A 16,241-nucleotide genomic window follows, 5' to 3' on the forward strand; every position below is an offset into this window, starting at 1 on the left:
TGAGAGAACTTGGGAAGGTTGAACACCAGACGGGCTGCAGCGTTCTGGATGAGTTGTAGGGGTTTAATGGCACAGGCAGGGAGCCCAGCCAACAGCGAGTTGCAGTAATCCAGACGGGAGATGACAAGAGCCTGGATTAGGACCTGTGCCGCTTCCTGTGTAAGGTAGGGTCGTACTCTGCGAATGTTGTAGAGCATGAACCTACAGGATCGGGTCACCACTTTGATGTTAGCGGAGAACGACAGGGTGTTCTTTGCACTCTGGGAGGAGGAAACAACGGAGTTGTCAACCGTGATGGCGAGATCATGGAGCGGGCAGTCCTTCCCCGAGAGGAAGAGCAGCTCCGTCTTGCCGAGGTTCAGCTTGAGGTGGTGATCCGTCATCCACACTGATATGTCTGCCAGACATGCAGAGATGCGATTCGGGAAGGGGGAAAGGAGAATATTAATTGTGTGTCGTCTGCGTAGCAATGATAGGAGAGACCATGTGAGGATATGACAGAGCCAAGTGACTTGGTGTATAGAGAGAATAGGAGAGGGCCTAGAACTGAGCCCTGGGGAACACCAGTGGTGAGAGCACATGGTGCGGAGACAGATTCTCGCCACGCCACCTGGTAGGAGCGACCTGTGAGGTAGGACGCAATCCAAGAGTGAGCCGCGCCGGAGATGCCCAACTCGGAGAGGGTGGAGAGGAGGATCTGATGGTTCACAGTATCAAAGGCAGCAGATAGGTCTAGAAGGATGAGAGCAGAGGACAGAGAGTTAGCTTTAGCAGTGCAGAGAGCCTCCGTGACACAGAGAAGAGCAGTCTCAGTTGAATGACCAGTCTTGAAACCTGACTGGTTTGGATCAAGAAGGTCATTCTGAGAGAGATAGCAAGAGAGTTGGCTAAAGATGGCACGCTCAAGAGTTTTGGAGAGAAAAGAAAGAAGGGATACTGGTCTGTAGTTGCTGACATCGGAGGGATCGAGTGTAGGTTTTTTGAGAAGGGGTGCAACTCTCGCTCTCTTGAAGACGGAAGGGACATAGCCAGTGGTCAAGGATGAGTCGATGAGCGAGGTGAGGTAAGGGAGAAGGTCTCCGGAAATGGTCTGGAGAAGAGGGGATAGGTTCAAACGGGCAGGTTGTTGGGCGGCCCGCTGTCACAAGTCGCTAGATTTCATCTGGAGAAGAGAGGGGAGAAAGAAGTCAAAGCATAGGGTAGGGCAGTGTGATCAGGACCTGCGGTGTCATTTGACTTAATAAATGAGGATCGGATGTCGTCAACCTTCTTTTCAAAATGGTTGACGAAGTCATCCACAGAGAGGGAGGAGGGAGGGGGAGGAGGAGGAGGATTCAGCAGGGAGGAGAATGTGGCAAAGAGCTTCCTAGGGTTAGAGGCAGATGCTTGGAATTTAGAGTGGTAGAAAGTGGCTTTAGCAGCAGAAACAGAGGAAGAAAATGTAGAGAGGAGGGAGTGAAAAGATGACAGGTCAGCAGGGAGTCTAGTTTTCCTCCATTTCTACGGAGCAGGAGTGGAGGACCGAGCCGGCCGGGAGGATAGGGGACATAGAGAGTCAAAAGATGCAGAAAGGGAGGAGAGGAGGGTTGAAGAGGCAGAATCAGGAGATTGGAGGGAGAAGGATTGAGCAGAGGGAAGAGATGATAGGATGGAAGAGAAGAGAGTAGCGAAGGTCGCGACGGCGCATTACCATCTGAGTAGGGGCAGAGTGAGTAGTGTTGGAGGAGCGTGAGAGAGAAAAGGATACAAAGTAGTGGCCGGAGACTTGGAGGGGAGTTGCAGTGAGATTAGTAGAAGAACATCATCTAGTAAAGAAGGGCAAGCGTATTGCCTGCCATATGAGTAGGGGGAGACGGTGAGAGGATGAGGTCAAAAGAGGAGAGGAGTGGAAAGAAGGAGGCAGAGAGAAATGAGTCAAAGGTAGACGTAGGGAGATTAAAGTCACCCAGAACTGTGAGGGGTGAGCCATCCTCAGGAAAGGAACTTATCATGGCGTCAAGCTCATTGATGAACTCTCCAAGGGAACATGGAGGGCTATAAATGATAAGGATGTTAAGCTTGAATGGGCTAGTGACTGTGACAGCATGGAATTCAAATGAGGAGATAGACAGATGGGTCAGGGGAGAAAGAGAGAATGTCCACTTGGGAGAGATGAGGATTCCTGTGCCACCGCCCCGCTGACCAGATGCTCTCGGGGTATGTGAGCACACATGGTCAGATGAGGAGAGAGCAGTAGGAGTAGCAGTGTTTTCTGTGGTAATCCATGTTTCCGTCAGTGCCAAGAAGTCGAGGGACTGGAGGGTAGCATAGGCTGAGATGAACACTGCCTTGTTGGCCGCAGAACGGCAGTTCCAGAGGCTGCCGGAGACCTGGAACTCCATGTGGGTCGTGCATGCAGGGACCACCAGGTTAGAGAGGCAGCAGCCACACGGTGTGAGGCGTTTGTATGGCCTGTGCGGAGAGGAGAGAACAGGGATAGACAGACACATAGTTGACAGGCTACAGAAAAGGCTACACTAATGCAAAGGAGATCAGAATGAAATTAACTAAACATCTGGGGAAGCGAGGCCTCCCTCACTAACCTTTCACTGAAACACTCAAATACAACTCTTCCAACTTCCACTTTAGAAATGATAATTGCTGTAATCTACAGTAGTTCAATGTTTCCAGGAATAGACTAACTTAATTTATTCAGCTAGTTAACTTGGTACAGCATTCTTCTGTGAAAACCGCCCAGGGCTAGCATGCTAGCATCCAATAACACACGGTTTAGCACCAATACTTGGTTACAACAAACTACCAATGGATCATTCATGTCTGTGTCTAGTTCCTTTCATAATGCAGAAGTAATTAAACGTTGGCTAGCTAGCACAACGTCAGTCATGCTAGCTACACAAGTGGACTACACATCTCGAATGTTCAGAAAGTTAAGCTTACATTGCAAAATTCTCATTGACTAAAATGATACAGTACTGCTAGCTGGTAATGTTGGCTAGCTAGCAATGACTGCGGTGTTGACTGTTTGAAAATGTAGCTGGCTAGCTAACCTCGATATTTTCTCCATCCTACACCTTTGTCTTTGATACCAAGACAACTATGGCATTCAGGCCAAAGAGTTCAATCTTTGTTTCATCAGACCATAGAATCTTGTTTCTCATGGTCTGAGAGTCTTTAGGTGCCTTTTGGCAAACTCCAAGCGGTCTGTCAGGTGCCTTTTACTGAGGAGTTGCTTCTCTACCATAAAAGCCTGATTGGTGGAGTGCTGCGGAGATGATTGTCTTTCTGGAAGGTTCTCCCATCTCCACAGAGGAACTCTAGAACTCTGTCAGAGTGACCACCGGGTTATTGGTCACCTCCCTGACCAAGGCCCTTCTCCCCTGATTGATCAGTTTGGCCAGGGGCAAGCTCTAGGAAGAGTCTTGGTGGTTCCAAACTTCTTCCATTTAAGAATGATGGAGGCAACTGTCTTCTTGGGGACCTTCAATGCCCAAGCGAGCTGTCATGTGACTTTTACGGAGGAGTATCTTCCATCTGTCCACTCTACCATAAAGGCCTGATTGGTGGATTGCTGCAGAGATGGTTGTCCTTCTGGAAGGTTCTCCTATCTCCACAGAGGAACTATGGCGCTCTGTCAGGGTGACCACCGGGTTCTTGGTCACCTCCCTGACTCTAGGAAGAGTCTTGGTGGTTCCAAACTTCTTCCATTTAAGAATGATGGAGGCCACTGTGTTCTTTGGGAACTAAAATGCTGCAGAAATGTTTTGGTACCCTTCCTCAGATCTGTGCCTTCGACACAATCTTGTCTCGGAGCTCTACGGACAATTCCTTCGACCTCATGGCTTGATTTTTGCTCTGACATGTACTGTCAACAGTGGGACCTTATAAAGACAGGTGTGTGCCTTTCCAAATCATGTCCAATCAATTGAATTTACCACAGGTAGATTACAATCAAGTTGTAGAAACATCTCCAGGATGATCAATGGAAACAGGATACATTTGAGCTCAATTTCGATTCTCATATCAAAGGGACTGAATAGTTATGCAAATAAGGTATTTCTGTTATTTATTTTTAATTCATTTGCAAAATTTCTAAAAACCTGTTTTCACTTTGTCATTATGGGGAATTGTGTGTAGATTGACGAGGAAAATTTTTAATTTAATCAATTTTAGAATAAGGCTGCAATGTAACAAAATGTGGAAAAAGTGAAGAGGTCTGAATACTTTCCGAAAGCACTTTATATACAGTAGCGGTCTGTGGAGACAGCCCAAGGTTAACCTTACAAATCATTACCTATTTAAATACAGCCAGGTGGAGTAAGTAGCTTAATAAACAGACAGGAAATACGATATGAGAGAGTAGGCCTGGATGGAGCTCTACCTGTTCACCATTATAGCTATGGTGATTCTTATTACCTTAGTTATGGAGAACTAGGGAGGTAGCCAAGCCAAGGTTTCCCTTTGGGGTTCTATCTCCTTCCCTCTATCTCCCTCCCTACTTTCTCCTCTAACACTCCTCTCCCTCCATCCATGCCTCTCCTCTTTGCTGCCTCTTTCTCGCCAGTTCTTTCCCTTCTCGAATCATTGCTTACCCCTACCTCCACCTCTATCTGACCTCCCCTGTCCTCCCTTAATTTGTATCTCTCTCCCTCACTCACATCCCTCTCTCACCTCTTGCTCATTCTCTCTCCTCTGTCATCACATCACATATTTTCTTTCTCTCCCTCCCTTCCTCTGTCCCTTCCATCCCTCTCTCTCTATCACTCCACATCCTTCCCTCCCTCTTTCCCTCCCCCTCTCCCCTCTCTCCCCCTCCCTCAGCCCCTCCTCTCTCTCTCTCCGTCTCCTATCTCTGTCTCTCTCCACCCTGTCTCTCTCTCTCTTCCTCCCTCCTCTCTCTCTCTGCCTACAACAGAAGGGAGTAGAGTTAGAGTTATACACTGCCTGGAGGAGGCCTAATTAAAATCAATGTACATTTACTGAATGCTCATTAAACCGGAATGGAAGTACTTATCTGTTTAGAATTTTAATTAAATAACTCTCATGAAATGTGGAGTGAAAGTGTTCTCACCTATCACAACTATTGGTTTTTAAAACGTGATTGATTGATCAAACCACTGGCTATTACACAAATATACCTGAAACGTACACAACACAGTCAATATTTATTTTCATGTAACTAAACCAGCTCAAGAGAAATTGCTGCTTTTCGTACATTTGGATGATGTAGCCTTTCACACCAACAGAAATGCATTGGTTTCCATATGTTCCCATTATGTGGCACATTCCTACACAACATTCTTCTATCTTTATCTGAATTCTTTATATGGTGGCATTCCACTTCATAATCACCTTTCATTAATACTTTTCCCATTTCAACTTCAAAGTCCAGTGATAGAAGAGTGCTACCATAACAACCTGTAATGTGGCTGCAATGTCCTTGTACATTTACTCACCCATTGCCATATTGGACAGATATTTTCTAGAAACCAAAGAGAAACCTTCAACTATGCACATATTGCATTGGGATGGTTACAACTCTCTACCAGACCATGACGTTTGGTGAGACTGGGTCACACCTGCTGTTGCTCACAACAGAAGTCACCATGACCATTTGGTACCCTATCATCCAAACTGGATACATTTTCTACATGTTTTATGATTCGGTGGTCTGATGCGTTGGAAACAAAGCATGATGATTTGTGCTGGATTGTCATAATAGGTTTTCATATTTCATGTTCCTGTCCAATATGTCTTATCATTAATCATCATCACATCAGACACAGACATACAGTAGATAAAATGTTAAGCATAACAGCAGGTATAATAACATAACAAACATACAGTGAGTGGACAAAACATTTCCATGACATACACTGACCAGGGGAATCCAGGTGAAAGCTATGATCCCTTATTGATGTCATAACAAACATATGAGTTCACTATAAAGCACAAACAGATCAGAGTCAGACTAATATACCCCTAATCCCTGGCAAACAGGAACTCTGGAAAAGATAACTTAATTCTAACTTAAAGTGTCATCAAAAGTGTTCTATCAATGCTCCCTATACCTGCGCTATATGTTTGACATTTCCAGAGTTAGGGCACAAGCTGCAGAGCTTCCTTCTCTTACATTACATTACGGTCGCCCTTTTTCCCTTCCCATGGTGCAACTGTCTCTCAGGCTGGCACTAGCCCTTAGAGTAAGTCAAGCGAATCAAACGCTATCTGGCTGCATAGGAGAATCCGTGGCGGGGGTGTGAGCGTGCTCACTGTGAGGAAGAAGGATAAAAGCACAAGCCAGGCCTGGCGGACTCAGACACTCTCCCTCTCTCTGACTCCATCTTATCTCCAGTCTTGAGTGGTGAGATATCTCCTTCCTTCTTCTCTCCCTTCGACTTTGAACCGTGAACCTCTGGCCAGGGACTTCAATGTCTCTCACAACACATTATCAGGACAAATACTAAAAGATTAAAATACAAGGAAGTAAAGGAGTAGGGGACAGTGAGAATGCAGAATGATGTGATGTGAGACCAGGTTTGGAGATATACTGGGGCTTTGGTATGGTCTAATGCATGGTGTTCATCAGGGAGGAAGACATAAGTAGGCTAGGGTCTAAGAACAAGGCCATAAGTGTAGAGTAGACTACAGTAGAAGTAGCAAGACAACTGAATGGTCTAAATATATTCTTCAAAGTGCAATTAGATTAACCTTCAATGTCTTCTCTGACCAAACACCTCCTCCACCCGTTGCAACAAATCCCGAACACTTTCCCTTTCCCATTTAAAGTAACCACTGACATATAATTAGTGGTTACTGAGACATATTCTACTTTTTTAATCAAATGAGGGACAGGAGTTAGTTTGGAGTTTGTCTTTTCTCATCTTCTCCTCTTCTTCTTTCTCTTTCTCACAGCTCTGGTATTTGTCTCTGTTCCCCCTGTCAGGCAGAGAAGAGGTGGGGGGAAGAAGAAGGGAGGAAGTATTTCTAAACCACAGTCATACCAGTGTGTGCCATTGTGAATCTTCCTCAAAGGTGACAGGATGAGCCGCATCTCCTAAATTTGTAATCATATTTTTTAAATGTTGTCTTCCTGTCAGTCACCTTGCTGGAGCAGCAGACTGATGTGTCCAATATGGAGGAGATGTTGTAAAAAAATAAATATAACACTTTTCAAAATGGAGTGTTACCGATAGTGTGCCGGCGTAGTCATAGCATCTGTCAGGTGCAATTAAAAATGCAATATGGTGTCCTTTTAGTGGCTTGTGTTGAGATATGATTTCTCCCTCAGCAGGTAACACAGGGGGAATGGTCGCTGTCATCCCACAACCAAGTGATCCATTAGCTCAATGTGATACGTCCCACCAATAATGCGGCTCGACTTGGTTGGGGCCACCTGCCAGCATTAACATCCTGATAAGGCAATGTCAGGTTGTTAGACGACGGCTGGGGTGCGTTACCATGCCAATCCTCTCCCACCATCCCGCCAGCCACGACGCCATCCATTATTGCTATTTGCGACTGTTTATGATTGATCAGCCATTTTGGAGAATCGCTTTGGCAGTTGTTGCTCCTTGCACTTTTTACGATTTATGTCTTTCCAGGGTAAACGATGAGAGATGTTAGCGATTCACAGAGGGGATGAAAACAGTGTGTTTAATACACTTACTATAACATAGTCTGTCTGTCTGTCACATATTCATTTCCATTATCTTCCCCTGTTGAAAGACATGGTCCTGAAGGTGAATCCATAATAATTAAATGGCAGAAAAATTAATTCTAACTCCATATTTACAATTCAAAAGAGCCCTGTTGGTTAAAATAGACCTGGGAATGATGAAATAAATTAATAGAATTTTGGAGAATTGAGATTAAGAAAAACAAGCAAAGTGTTTTTTAATTGTTAGGAGATTTAATTATATAAGTCATAGAAGTTATTGTTCCATTAGAGTGATATTTTTCCTTCTTAAAAACACAACTAAGCCAGAACCAACAAAAATATTATACTGAATAAACTACGGTGTCCATATTAGGAAAGCATACCGTAAATCAGTGAAAGTTTGATGTTAGGTAATATATACACACAGTTGATATAAAGTGGAAAACATGGTTACTCAGTCATGCAGAAAGTCACTCTTCAGCTGTCATGATTGAACACAGGCCCTGTAGGTCTATCCATTGGCTCATTCTGGTCTGGCATGGGTTACTTATACACAGTCGGCATCACCCAGTCCCAGGCAGCCCTAACAAACAGTTATATCATGTGTTGCATGGTATGATTCATTCAGACATCCATGGTCATCCAGCGACCTCACAGGGCACATCCGATGAGTCACCCCAGAAAAGCAGACTGTGCTTGGGATATGCTTGCATGGTTGTTGGGCGATCACCATGGCGGTTCACAGAAAGAGCTATGGTGATTTGGGGAGATTTGAGGTCAGTTATGGCTACAGTGTAGTGGAGACAGCCACTAATTGTATTATTAATTTATTTTACCTTTATTTAAATGGGCAAGTCAGTTAAGAATACATTCTTATTTACAATGACGGCCTACCCCGGCCAAACCTGGACGACGCTGGGCCAAATGTGCGCTGCCCTATGGGACTCCCAATCACGGCCGGATTTTGATACAGCCTGGAATCAAACCAGGGTCTGTAGTGACGCCTCTAGCACTAAGATCCAGTGCTTTAGACCGCTGCGCCAATCGGGAGCACTAAAGACCGATTAGTTAGCTGCTAGAGCTAGAGACTAGGCAGTCTGCTCTTGAGTCATGCGGATGACCAAGTTTCAATATATGATCCATCACAACAGCATCAAAAAATAAGCAGGGTTAGCTGAAGGCTATGGTATCAACTGTACTGTATGTGCCATTGAGCTGTGGAGAGATAGAAAGGAGTTGCCCCAACTATAGGCCTATGAGCGCTAAAGGTCATACGAACATTTTACAAAATGCATTTCCGTGATTCAGAAAGTTGCTTGAATTGTCTAACAAAGTGTTGGTCCTACAAGAGAATACAATAGTTTTAAATTTTTTTGCATTTTTTGTAATTTAGCAGACTCTCTTATCCAGAGCGGCTTACAGTAGTTAGTGCATATATTTTCATACTGGCTCCCTGTTGGAATCGAACCCACTACCCTGGAGTTGCAAGCACCATGCTCTACCAAGTGAGCTACACAGGACTATATAAAGCTAATATGAACCTCGGGTGTCTTTCCAGTACTCTAACTGTACAGTTGTATAGTGAAGTTGCAACGCTCATGTGTTAGAGAGACTCTTTATAAACCAATTAGAAGTCTTAAAGATCATAGCCTTGGAGGGGGGAAGATAGAACACAAATTGGCCCATGTTCTAATTTTGACCATCAGACTTTTCACTTAGCTATTAAATTGAGCATGATAATAAGACGATATGAGAGCTCTGCTCCTTTCTCCTCCCTCTCTCTATCTGAGATTTCTGCAGTGGAAAGGAGAGTAACATGGGTTTATTAACAAGATCGGGCTCCGAAGGATCTGACAACTTGTATATGTTAAGTAGCTTTTCTTTATTCTCAATAGAGTACTCAAAAACGAAAACGTGACTATTTCGGAAGTTAGCTAATAAGTAAAAATGTGGAGATTTTCTACTCTGCTCACATGTACAATTGGAGCTAAAATAACATATTAGAGCATGTAAATGCACATTTGAGAAAGTATAGCTTACTAGTGTCGAATGATGAAAGATTACAGGTATATGATTGTGCTATGACACGATAAACCACAGTCCTCTTTTTAAGGTTTCTGTGTAGTTTGAAAATTATATTCCACTACAAACTCAACCCCATTCAAAGAACATGTCATTTTCTATAATCATCTCGCCAAATACTTGGAAATATTTTTCCAAAGTAGGGAATCACTGTTTATGGAACCCTTTCATGTAAATAACATGCCTGTAACAACTAGCCGGCCCAAATCACAATCCTCCAAGCTAGTATTCTCTCTTTTGGCACATAAAAATACCTAAATATCAGGCTTCCTGTTGTTGTGAGTCTCCAATCGACTTTATAGCTCTAAGTGTGGACTAGAAAATAAAGGATGTCATATTGAGGGGGACGAATTAAGACTATTAAGTCTCATTAGTGGCTGTGATTCAGTCAGCATGGGCCTGTGTGCTGTGCTCTTTGATATTCAGCATGCTACTCTGGGCTTAGAGTGATCATTACACTGAGGAGCACATTTATTCTCTCTGTCAGATGCGCCCCAGACACTGTCAATGCCTTTCCAAGAATCCCTAATTTCTTAAAGGGATACCTTGGGATTTTGGCACTAGCATGCTAGCAGATACCCATAGACTTCCAGTCATTGCGCTAATGTTAGTTAGCATTGGCACGTGAAACTACCTCTAACTTCCTTCATGCTGTACACAGACACATAAAAATGGTATCCGCTAGTTCATCTGACTCTGGGGAAGTAGATAAAAGGCCTCATTGCCAAAATCCCGAAGAATCCCTTTAAACCGATGGAGATGGGGGGAATATTTCTTCCAACGCACCATTCGCAACAAACATTGTTTATGCAATTGATGCACTCCATGAAGTGTGATTTCGATGTTGTAACTACGCCAGGATGTCAGGAGGGAAGGAGAGACCGTGATATATTGAAAGAAAAAACATCCATTCATCCATTTGGAATAGATCAACATCACGGACGAATATCCCGCAAATGCCAAAGAAGATATATAGCTTTTAAATTAGCAGACATTTTTATTCATGACAACAGTGAGAACACAACAACAAACTCCCGCTTTGTATTGCCTCATTCCTAACCCAAGAAGCCTAGTATCCTACAGCTTATGAATGCCCTTTGTTTGTTTTTCAATTATTTGTTAGAAACAGCAAAGTATCTAACTCTTCTTGCTGTAGCTACAGTACAGTATTTGACTATTTCTGCACCTCTGACTATCTCTCCTCCTGCTCCTCTCCTAAGTTACCTTGACTATAAATAGAAGAAACCCAGCCAAACATGCAGGTTAATAAAGCTGTCAAAGCTAAACAATCACATTGAAGAATGACAGATAAGGCAACGCGTCTATGTATCCATTCAGGCTAACGCATCATTCCAAGGTAAGGCCTCATTATCAGGGAAATAATACATGGGGGTCTAACACTTTTGGTGGAGGCACACGAGTGTGGGAATAGTGTAGTCATGCTCTTGGATAGCTCTCAGGTCAGGTGTAATTTGGACGTGCAGAGGCTCAAAGCCAGCTCAATTAGGACATTGCGGTACTTCTCACTCCTCAAGATCAATACCTTTTTCAGTGACTTTGCTCCCAGGGCTCTATCTCTGCTGGAATAGAGTCAACCAATCGGACGTCTTGCAGACTGCAGTCAATTAGAACTGGCACCTTGCATTCAGAGTGTTAAGGGTTGCAGTCTGTAAATTGAGAGTGGGTGGGTGTTCTTCTGTGGAGTACAGGTAGCTACTAGCCGTGTGATGTGTTGGATATGTTGTCAATTATGAGATTTCATTCATTCAATGTCACCTGCTGGTATGTTAAGAAATAAAATGTTGGAGTTTGTTATTTTACTGTGATTATCTTGACAATTTCAGAAATCACAGACAACTCCCTGGTGGAAAAGATAGAACAATACTTTATTAGTGTGTGTGTCATACTCTACTCTCAGGAATTGCCTACAACATTATTAGGCTCTCATATTATTCATCTATTGAACAACAACAACCAAACACGTTATCCTGACCACAACCTTATTACTAACAGGAGGTGGTGCTGAAAGTACAATGCATCAGTAGAGTATAAAAGGCTCTGCAGTCACGTACACAAATTGGCATTGTCACCTCGTCCTAATTACACAATGATCATCATCATTAACATTTAAAAGGTGACCCGTTGTCTTGGCACAAGCTGCTTTAGTGGATTCCTGTTTGTTTTCTTTCCCATCTTCCTCTTCTGCTCCAGCCTTTGTCTCTGTGGGCCTGGAAGGTGCATTTGGTTCTTGCCCCTGCAGACATTTTCAGATGGGCCAACGCAAGCAACTGATTTTCCTTTTCTCTGCTCTTGTTTCAGTTCAGTTCCCTGGCCTGAAGGTTGATTCTGTCTGACTGAAGTTTCAGATCTAAATAACTAAATAACTCTAAATCGAAATAAATTGCAGCCTTGATAAGACAATATCATCTATAATTTAGAGACGATTTAGGGAAGATTTGTTGAATTAGGATAAATGGAGGAAAAGAGATGTTTAAATACATAAGAGTAATTGCTTTTTTTGTAAAGCGTAACACTATAAAGGGTCGCTCTTTTAAAATGCATTTTACATGTACCTCACTGTGTTTGACGAAGGAGATGCAATATCCCTATCTGTTGTTTTCAACCGGGAAACGCAGGAAGCCGAAATAAATTAAATCAGGGAATCAATTAAACAGAAGCACTGGACCGTGGAGGAAACAAAATGCACGTAGCACAAACTCTCAGCATGGCAGATATGTATTTCCTTTACCCATACACTGAAACACCCTAGCAATAACCTCCAAAATCAATGTTTGATTGATACATCAAAACTACTTTTCCAATTATTCAATGTTGGAGTGTAGAGTATAATCTTTGGTAGAATATCTATTTAAGTAAGGAAGCATTGGCTTTTGCTAACAGTGCTACTTCATACTTTGGTGAAATTTAGCAAAATAATAAAAATGCCCCTCCTATGATTATGTTTCTGAGAATCAAAACCTGCAACCAGTCAAATATTGACTTTATGTAATCCTATAACGGTTTGCAAGGCATCCTTATTCCAAAGCCATGAAACCAGCCAGTGAAACCAGGCAGAGTTTAAAATAATAAGTCAATAAAACTTTTATTTACATTGCTTCCTATATGGTACATTAACAGGCTTTTGCAAAATAAATGTACACGTACAGTTGAAGTCGGAAGTTTACATACACCTTAGCCAAATACATTTAAACTCCGTTTTTCACAATTCCTGACATTTAATCCTAGTATAAATTCCCTGTCAGTTAGGATCACCACTTTATTTTAAGAATGCGAAATGTCAGAATAATAGTAGAGAGAATTATTTATTTCAGCTTTTCTTTCTTTCATCACATTCCCAGTGGGTCAGAAGTTTAAATACACTCAAATAGTATTTGGTAGCATTGCCTTTAAATTGTTTAACTTTCGTCAAACGTTTCGGGTAGCTTTCCACAAGCTTCCCACAATAAGTTGGGTGAATTTTGGCCCATTCCTCCTGACAGAGCTGGTGTAACTGAGTCAGGTTTGTAGGCCTCCTTGCTCGCACCCGCTTTTTCAGTTCTGCCCATGTAGCCGGCACGGTCTGCTCGTTGCCGACTACTGCGTTGTGTTCCGGTGCACTGAAGACAAGACACTGGCGTACTTGAAGGCACTTTATTGTGTACAACTCTCTCAATCTGTTCAACATCAAGGAGAGAAAATGTTCAAAACTCTACCCTCGACCAGAATCCGCCTCTCTCAGTCGAGTACAATGCAGACTCAGTATAATCACATTCAAAAATACAAGGAATAAAATACAACATAATTGGAAAATAAACATCGCATCTGGTGTATATCTTATGTATGTGTCATATTGCATGTTATCTCTGCCAAAAACTCTGAGCTTTTAGCCTTTACATTAATACTGTGCAACATGACATAAACCATCTTTCAAATAGGTAATACATACAGTAATATGCACGAAGCAACATGTAATCCTTCACATTTGAGCTTTTCAGTGCCATTAAACACTAATCAATACATGAAAACAATTTAAATGAACACATATTTTTAACCTGATATAGGGAATACATACCTGTTCAACATCAAGGAGAGAAAATGTTCAAAACTCTACCCTCGACCAGAATCCGCCTAACATAAAAAGAACAACGTGGGCTTCAACACAAGAGGATAGAATGACGATTGCTAACTTACAGCTAAACAAAACACGAGGTTAGCTAAGTTAGCAATTTCTCAAACTCTCAAAAACAGCTAAATTAAATGTACGTACACTCATCATATAATATACATACAAGTTACTATGTGCACTGAAACGTTTTAGTTTTAACAGGTATATCAAGTTTATATCACGCCGAAGTGAACACATACCTCTCTCAGTCGAGTACAATGCAGACTGAGAAAAGCACGAGACCCCTCTGCATATAACCAAACCAACACTCTAGAGGGCGCACTTACACAACTAACTCTCCCAATATCTGTAAACTACACGAAATGCTGAACAATACAATATTTTGGTGAAATCAACTCACAAAATAAAATAAAAAATTGAAAATGAACGGTTGCAAAAATCTGTAATTCTTTGACCTGTTACATTCACCCCTCTTTAATTTCACCAAAATCCTTCGCACATCGAGGGTGGAAAAGAACCAAAAACATATAGAATAAAACTCTTGTCCACTTGGTCCAAGATAGCCCTGGGACTCCATTTCCCATATACAGCGTATAAAGCTACTTACAAAGTAAGTTAAAAGAAAACAGCAGTTGATCAGGCTACTGCCCCTTCTAGTGAATATGATGCCTTATACACCATATGAAATCTTGGAACACTTTCCCTCCAATATGAACATCTCATGACTCAGGTCATACTACTGGTAATAAAGAAAAATATCTTTATCTCAAAAATGTATCTAAAATAAAGAACGGAAAGACAGTGACCTTCTGACTCCTGTAACAAAACCCTTGGTGAGTGGTTTTTGCACCATGTTCTCTATCAAGCGATCGACTGCCTTAACAACCCTGCCAGTACGTGTTCTGACAACCTGACTTTCAAACCCTTGTACTTGGGAGGGTATCTGACTATCAATCAGTGTAACAGGTGAATTGACGTCCGAAGACCCTGTCTCCTCTAAGTCAGGAACATCAATTGGGGCAACAGAGTCAGTGTCAGTCATGTGCAAATCAGGGGGGTCACTGGAATCCGACAAGTCTCTCACAGGTGAGTATTCATTTTCCCCTTGGCCTCTGACCTCTTTAGACTGGGCTCTCGTGGGTGTCAGTTGAACAGACTTCCTGGACAGAGAGTGGGGCATCTCATTCTCCATCTCAGACTCATCAGCTTCTCCAATAGACTCAGAGTCAGAGGATGCGTTTAACCACGAACATGTACGGTCCTCAGAAGCATCTACTGCTAGGCCACTCAAAGCATCAACAGAAGGAGGCTGAAACTCACTGGCCACATCCGAGGCAGCTCCATTCGTCTCTTCATCGCTTAGTTCTGGCATGGGCAAGAAGCTCACGTCCAACATCAAATTCCGATGAACAACTTTTGTTTTCCCACTTTCGTCTCTGACTTTGTAAACGTGAGTCTGAGGGTTCCGGTCTATGATGGTATACATGGTGGCTTCCCACTTATCCGCTAACTTCCTCTTCCCTCTCTCTGCTTTATTAGCTAACAAAACTCGGTCGCCAACGTTTAAGTGGGTTCCACGAACTCTCTTGTTGTAGCCATCAGCTTGATGTTGCTGTCTTTTCCTCGCATGCTGCTGAGCTATGTCGGCAGCCACATGGAGGTTCGCCATCAGTTTCTCTGCATAGGTCTTATAATTCACCACGACTGGATCCCTCAAGACTTGTTTGAAGACCATGTCTACTGGGAGTCTGGGGACTCGACCATACATCAAATAGAATGGAGGATATCCAGTTGTTTCATGAGTGGTGGCATTATACGCAAAAGTCAAAGTCTGTATCTGTTGGACCCAGTGTTGCTTAGCTGTCAGGGGTAGGGCACGCAACATACTTGCCAAGTGTCCTATTGAACCTTTCGGTTTGCCCATTTCCCATGGGATGGTATGCTGTTGTGTGTGTTTTCATAATCCCTGTGAGGCTGAGGAGTTCAGCTATGAGTTTGCTTTCAAAATTGGCCCCTTGATCAGAATGTATTCGCTCTGGGAAACCGTAGATGCAGAATACGTTATCCCATAACTTCTTTGCTATCTGCTTTGCAGTTTGGTTTATGCAGGGAAAGGCATGAGCCAATTTTGTAAAGTGGTCTGTTATGACTAACACATCGACAGATCTTTGCTTACAGTCCTCAGCACTCCAAAAATCAATGCACACCAGCTCCATGGGTGCCGAAGTGCGAATGCTCTCCAAGGGAGCTCGGGCAGCTGGTTCAGGGGTCTTTGCAAGGATACAGCGTTGGCAGCATTTCACATATTCCTTGATGTCTCTTCCCATTTGCGGCCAGAAGAAACGCTGTCGGGCGAGGTGTGCTGTTCTAGCCTGC

At 42.9% G+C, this 16,241-nt stretch overlaps 1 pseudogene across 1 annotated transcript in view; it reads right to left on the bottom strand.

Annotated features, from left to right (window-relative positions):
• Window positions 1-16,241, bottom strand: part of LOC311113344 (VPS10 domain-containing receptor SorCS3-like) — a 304,152-nt pseudogene that overhangs the window by 183,643 nt on the left and 104,268 nt on the right. The window lies entirely within an intron of this gene.

The sequence above is a fragment of the Coregonus lavaretus genome (genome assembly GCF_964263955.1).
Source record: "Coregonus lavaretus genome assembly, chromosome: 40".
Taxonomy (NCBI): Eukaryota; Metazoa; Chordata; class Actinopteri; order Salmoniformes; family Salmonidae; genus Coregonus; species Coregonus lavaretus.